Source organism: Macrobrachium nipponense, chromosome 8 (assembly GCF_015104395.2).
Source record: "Macrobrachium nipponense isolate FS-2020 chromosome 8, ASM1510439v2, whole genome shotgun sequence".
NCBI classification, from domain to species: Eukaryota; Metazoa; Arthropoda; class Malacostraca; order Decapoda; family Palaemonidae; genus Macrobrachium; species Macrobrachium nipponense.
In genome coordinates this window covers 68,836,469-68,843,968 of record NC_087203.1, presented here as the reverse complement: position 1 = coordinate 68,843,968, position 7,500 = coordinate 68,836,469, and positions in this window count along the sequence as shown.

Sequence of the window (7,500 nt, the reverse complement as noted above, 5' to 3'; positions counted from 1 at the left end):
CATGTATAGTGAAACCAACGAGAGAGAGAAAGAGGAAGAGAGAGAGAGAGAATTGAGCTTTGGTCTGTGAGCCAGAATTTGATCAACAAAACCTTAGTCACAGGAAGTTAAATCATATCACCATCGCAATTACAATCTTAAGACGGTCATAAAATCTTTGACCGGTGACCTCGCACCAAATTCTAGCAAGAATGCAGCTCCGCTTCCAGTAGGAGGTATTAACATGTTAAATTATTGACTCCGCCTGGAAAAGGAGGAATTAACATGTTAACCCCACCTAAAATGGGATGGGGAAAAGATAAGGAAAGACTGCTCCACGAATCAAAAATTCCTGTTGGTTGGGGCGGAGAACCAGATCCTACACGGCCTAAGAGGTGGTGCCGAATTCGAACCGAGGGTGGCTAAATTTGCGAAGAAGAAAAAGCCAGAGAGGACTGGCAGCCATCGTTCAGAAAAGAAGTAGAAATATTGCTAGGATCCAAAAGAGATTTATAAGCTTTACAGTAAAGAAAGAAACTCTGCCGTTTGTCTCATTCAAACTTCTCCTGAGAGACTAAGACTACAAAGATTACTAATCCAGAACTAACATTAAGAAGAAGCATAAATTTAAACATAGAACCAGACTGCAGAACTAATTATCAAGGAGAAGAAGCAGGTAAGCGATCATATAACTCGAACACTCTACCTTACAAAAACCCACTACATTACAACATAACTTAGCTCTGGAAACCATCGAACAAAATAAAGTTCTGAGTAGAGCAAATCCGAGGCTAGTAGTGCTAAACGAAAACTCACCCACTAATTAAATGGCTTGAATTTACCTTTTAATGAATTCTGCTTACAGAAATGAAAACAAACATTAAATTAACTTACGGCTAATCTGGGATAAAGCTTTGTAAAATTTACAATGCCTGGCATTGACCACAATACAAACTAGTTCCAGGCAAGTACAGGCGACTTCCCTCTCCCAGATTGCACTTTAATTTAAAATTTAAATGCTTAACTAAAATAGAAGTTGACTTTAATAGAAAGCTAAAAATAATATTGCTCTCATACATTCAGTTTGTGATACTGAAATTAACTAATAGGGAAATTAACTTTCAACTCACAGTGTATGGCCTAACGACAACTTCGTAAATCTACAAAGAATATACAAAGAAATAAATAACTATAAGAACTTTGTAAAATCTACAAAGACCAAGTAAAAAAAATATTAAAAACTTCCCGAGCAACCATTATTTGTAAACTATTTTCCCAAGCAACCATCATTTGCCAGTCAAATAAACTTTCAAGGAAGCTATGCATGCATATTATATCCCCTGCACCGACTCAATTTACTCATGGTAAGTTTGACATACCCTTGAATAGTCATAGTTTTAGCATAAACTAATTACTTCCCCCAGTTGCTGGAGTCCTTTCCCAAAAACAAAATCCTCTTAACAGTTTCTTTTGCTAGTGATCGATTTATAGGTGTAACAAACTACCGTTTTCAAAGAGTTTAAACCCTTAAACCTTAAGAGCTTGAAAGCAATTGTTAAGAAGAGCAGTGCAGAAGTCTGTAGGAATAGTTATGTAGGAAATATTAGCTAGGAAAATCTGCTAGTAGAGTTATAGTAGATGAAGGAGAGAGAGAGGTAGAAACGGAACACAAAACAGGATGTTTGAAATGCGACACTCGTAAAACACAGAAAAGGAACCGAGCGAGATAACAAAAATCAATGATGCAAGCAATCTCTGACCTGAACAACGATAACCAGTGCGTGGTAACGACTGCTCTCAGCATACACCCAGATTCGTTAAAAGTCGTCGCGGAAGTGGTAGGCGTTGAAGATTAACCAATTATGAAGAACTAGGGTGGTCTTGAAAGGAATCCAGAAGAAAAAAAGGGTGGAGCTTGTAGAGGAAATTTAGAAATTTTCTTATAAAATAAAATTTAGTATGTAACTCTAGTCGCTAGAGGGCAGAGCATTTGCAATCCTTGGAATTTGTATTTCTTGATTCCTTGGGTTTTCTTTATTCAAAATTTTACTTCGTGTGGTGGTTTTTCTACTTCAACCAGTCTGCTTTTGAGCAACACAACAAACGTAAGATTGTAAAATCAACCATCAGTGCAGTGAAAAAATTTGTTTTAACATTAATTATAGCTTAACGTGCCACAGTTGGGTAATGCTTCTTTTTCCGTGTCTTTTCAGCCGTATGACAGGTGTGGTTCAGCCGTGTTTGACAGGTGTGGGACCCTAGTCAAGCGATTTTGGTTTTATGATTCTCATGTAAATAATTCACGCCAAGTCATGCTGCAAAATAATGGACTGTGCCTAGACGGATATTGGACAGTGCTTAGAAGGATATATGAGATAGCATAAGTACCTTGAAGTCCAGCTACGTCATACGTTCTCCTCTTGGATATGCTATTCCTCTCCTGGTAAATGTTCAGTGTTCTTGATCTTCGGTTTGACCTTCAAGATTAGATGCCATTCACCATTCTCATATCATACTGCAAGAGTGGTTCGATTTTCAAATAATTTGAAGACCCCTGCTTGGAACACTGGCAACGAATGTACTTATTGTCTCTTATACACCATTTAATGTTGAGTATCGTATGCATTTAGTTGATAATTATATATAATTACTTTTTATATGTTGGCTTTTTATCCCATTCATTGTTTTCTTCTATGTTTGCCATTTATTGTGATCCCTTCTTCCTGTCGAACCTCAGATTTCTAGCTTTCTCTCTCCCTTACATATTCCCTTCTCCCTTACATTTGGTGCCCAGACCCGGGATTACATGTTGGCATTCATGGGGAAACATTGTTTGGCATAAACAAGACTGAAATAGAACGTATATTATCCAATTTTGGGCACTTAAGGGTAGATCTAGTGTACCTATCCGCGGCGGCCCAGAGTATGGCAGTTGCAGTTTTTTGTTTTTCTATGCAGTTTTACCTCCTGAGCAAGAATTTGAAGTAATATTTATTCGGGACGACTCTAATTTACCCTTTGAAAACTCATACGTCCAACGGTAAAGGGGAGTTTCCCATTGGGAACCTGGGGTTTTGGGGGGGTGGGGACAAAACCCCAACCTTCTAATCCTACGGTAATGGGGGGACCCCCAGTGGGAACCGGGGTTTTGGGTGGGGAAGAAAACCCACTTGGGGGGAGATTTTGCCGTGTTATTGTGGTATTTTCCCCACATTTATCACTTTTAAAAACAGCGAAATACAGGCGGAAATAAGAAAATAACAAAACTAGCTTATCGTAGGGGAGCCGTTCCACACCATATTTGTCTACTACCACTACTACCACAACAATGGAATCCTACTACGCATAGCGCTAACTGCTAACTGCGCATGTCGCTAACTGTAAGGGAGCTTTTGGCCTAAACTCGGACTTCTTAGTGAGGAAAAAAGAAATGGGGGTGGGGTTTTACGGGATATATATGTATTTGAGCCAAACACGTTACAGTATGACCCCTACATTGCTACCGGACTGAGTGAAGGATTGGGTGGTAACAGGGTTCCCAGATTTGGCAGTTTCTCGCCAAATTTGGCTTTTTTTCCTAATTTGGTGGGTAAAAATTCACTTTGGCTGGTTAGTGGTATTTTGGCTGGTTTTCAAACACTTTCTATTTGAGCTAAACACTGATCCCACGTTTGAGGAATCTCTCCCCACCGATTGGGAATTTTTGAAGGTTTTCAGGAAAATCTGGGGAATTTGAAGGTCAGGTTTTCAGTAAAAACTTGGTAACATTTAAGCAAAATATGTAGATGGAATTAAAATAAAAATCACACACACACCAGATGACCACAAAACAGGCTGCCGGATTCTCAGGGAACGAGCCTCATTTCAAAATTTCAATTCATTCTCGTTTTTTTCCTGCATTCTTATATTAGTTTATATTATCTAACTAAAACTATGATGCCGCTATACAAGCATATATATGATAAAAAAATATGCATTTATAAAGATAGATATAACGCACATATATTTGCCGGTTATTTGGGTTGGTTTGGATTACCATTTGGCGGGATTTTGGCTGGTTTCATGGTAGACTTTGGCTGGTTGGTAGTGGTGTCCATCTGGGAACCCTGGCTGGTAACCATACGTTGAGTTACATAAAAGCATTTAGCTATTTTGTTTATTAAACATGTTATGTGAATTCTAGTGTTTATTCCTTTTCATTTTTTCCATAGTATTTGTATAATAACTGTTTTGAAATATCCCCACCTAATCCATTTCACCATATATAACTTGAAATATTATGTTATAATTGAGGACAGACACCTAAAAATGCCTACGTGTTGATAGAACTCAGTTTAGGACGTTTCGATACCTACCTACCTACCTACCTGTTACGTGAAATTGCACATTGCGTTGCCTATACATACACACTCCCTATATCATTTATACCACAAGTCAATCTCCCCTTTCCAGTATTCCACGACTGGCCTCTTTACGTACCACCATTTACAATTCATTTCTCACCGATACCAATACCTATATTAAAGTTTGTGTCATTATTATTATAAAACTACATTTCAATATATAATTTTTAAAATATATATTAGTTTGCCATTATTCTTATAAAACCTACATTTCATATATTCCATTATACACTTTTACAGACATTACAATTTACACCTCCCTTCCAGTTTCCTTACTATTACGCAGTTATGTATGGTACTTTTTACATTTTACAACACTTCCACACCCATCAAAGTTAGGTTATATGTCATTTTTGACCTACTGGGGGCCAAATCCCATCCCCCGGTTAGGCAAACATACCTTAGGTTTAGTTTGTTATATTGTTGGTTTACCTACTAGTTTTACTTCCTTGAAGGGGGTTACCCGGTTAGGCTAGGTTGGTTAGTTCTTCAAGGGTGCCCTTCCAGTTTCCTTACTATTACGCAGTTATGTATGGTTACTTTTTACATTTTACAACACTTCCACACCCATCAAAGTTAGGTTTATATGTCATTTTACCTACTGGGGGCCAAATCCCACCATCCCCCGGTTAGGCAACATACCCTTAGGTTTAGTTTGTTATATGTTGGTTACCTACTAGTTTTACTTCCTTGAAGGGGGTTACCCGGTTAGGCTAGGTTGGTTAGTTCTTCAAGGGTGGATACCGCGGGGGGGGGGGGGGTTGGTTGGGGGTTACATTCCCTACTTGGTTACATACTGAGGTTAGTTTTGGTTAGGGTTACATTCCTTACTAGGTTAGGTTAGGTTAGGCCTTTGTAAGGGGGTACCCTACTAGGTTGTTGGGAAGCCCCCATGGTCTAGGCAATATTCCCTACTAGGTTGGTACTAGGTTACGTTCACTAGGTTAGGTTGGTTAGGTTTACATTCCTTACTAGGTTAGGTTAGGCCTTTAAGGTACAGGGGGGCGAAAGCCCACCTGGTCAGGCAATATCCCTACTAGGTTGGTTGGTTTAGGTTACATTCCTTACTAGGTACGTTAGGCCATATTTTCCTACTAGGTTAGGTTAGGTTGTTCCTTACTAGGTTAGGTTAGGCCTTTAAGGGGGGGACGGCGAAGCCCCCTGGTCAGGCAATGTTCCCTACTAGGTTAGGTTAGGTTAGGTTGGTTAGGTTACATTCCGGGGGGGTACTAGGTTAGGTTAGGCCTTTAAGGGGGGGTCCGGGGGGCGAAGCCCCCCTGGTGGCAATATTCCCTACTAGGTTAGGTTGGTTAGGTTGCCGTTAGGTTACTAGGTTAGGTTAGGTTAGGCCTTTAAGTACGGGGGGGCGAAGCCCCCCTGGTCAGGCAATTTCCTACTAGGTTAGGTTGGTTAGGTTACATCCTTACTAGGTTAGGTTAGGCCTTTAAGTTAAACGGGGGGGCGAAGCCCACTGGTCAGGCAATATTCCCTACTAGGTTGGTTGGTTAGGTTACATTCCTTCTACTAGGTTACGGTTAGGCTTTAGGTTACTTACTCCCATTTACTAGGTTAGGTTAGGCCTTAAGTACGGGGGGCGAAGCCCCCCCTGGTCAGGCATATCCCTACTAGGTTAGGTTGGTTAGGTTACATTCCCATTACTAGGTTAGGTTAGGCCTTTAAGGGGGGGTACGGGGGGGGCGAACGCCCCCTGGTCAGGCAATATTCCCTACTAGGTTAGGTTGTTAGGTTACATTCCTTACTAGGTTACGTTAGGCCTAATATTTCCCTACTAGGTTAGGTTGGTTAGGTTACGTTCTTACTAGGTTAGGTTAGGCCTTTCTTAAGGTACGGGGGGGCGAAGCCCCCCCTGGTCACGCAATGTTCCCTACTAGGTTAGGTTAGGTAAGGTTACATTCCTTACTAGGTTCGGTTAGGCCTTTAAGGGGGGGTACGGGGGCGAAGCCCCCCTGGTCAGGCAATATTCCCTACTAGGTTAGGTTAGGTTACATTCCTTACTAGGTTAGGTTAGGTTAGGTTGGTTAGGTTACATTCCTTACTAGGTTACGTTAGGCCTTTAAGTACGGGGGGGTGCGAAGCCCCCCCTGGTCAGGCAATATTCCCTACTAGGTTAGGTTAGGTTACATTCCTTACTAGGTTAGGTTAGGCCTTTAAGGGGGGGTACAAGGGGGCCAAGCCCCCCTGGTCAGGCAATATTCCCTACTAGGTTAGGTTAGGTTGGTTAGGTTACATTCCTTACTAGGTTACGTTAGGCCTAGTATTTCCCTTCTAGTTAGGTTAGGTTAGGGCCTTTAAGGGGGGGTACGGGGGGCGAAGCCCCCTGGTCAGGCAATATTCCCTACTAGGGTTAGGTTTACATTCCTTACTAGGTTAAGTTAGCCTTTTAAGGGGGGGTACTGGGGCAAAGCCCCCCTGGTCAGGCAACATTGCCTACTAGGGTTAAGTTACATCCCCTGCTAGGTTAGGTTATGTTAGGTTGGTTTGGTTCTTTAAGGGGGTTACAGCAGGCCCAACCCCACCCCACCCCTGGTCAGGCAACATCCCCTACAAGTTTAATTAGTTTTGTTATATGCTAACCTATGTTTAATTTGGTCTTTTGTATTTATTAAAAACAACTATAGGCCCTATTACACATTTACCACCCAGGACTTAAATCCCACCCCCTCCTGGGCCCGTTATATAGTATTTGTATTATTTCATATTTTGAACCCATCCCACATTTACATTTAGTTCCTTAATAACTACCCATTTACTTTTATTACCCTTAACATTGCCAACTTATCTTGTTAAGTGCTTGTTCATTTACCTCAGCCCCACCCTGCCTCAACCAATAGCATCAAAGCATTTTTATACTCCACCCCACTCTCCTACCCTGTTTTCTACGGTCTGGCCTCTGCCACCTCTTAACTGTAGAACTCCAACATTGTTGAATCTGCCGCCATGACATCCATTGCTGCATCTACTTCACGCTCGCCCCAGCCCCTCACCAGGAACTCTTTGCCAAACTCATGTAACAATTGTTACATGAGTTACAAAGATTTTTCTGCCTTTTACTCAGGTAATTATGATCGACTAATCGGTTTTTGCCAGGACCACGGCC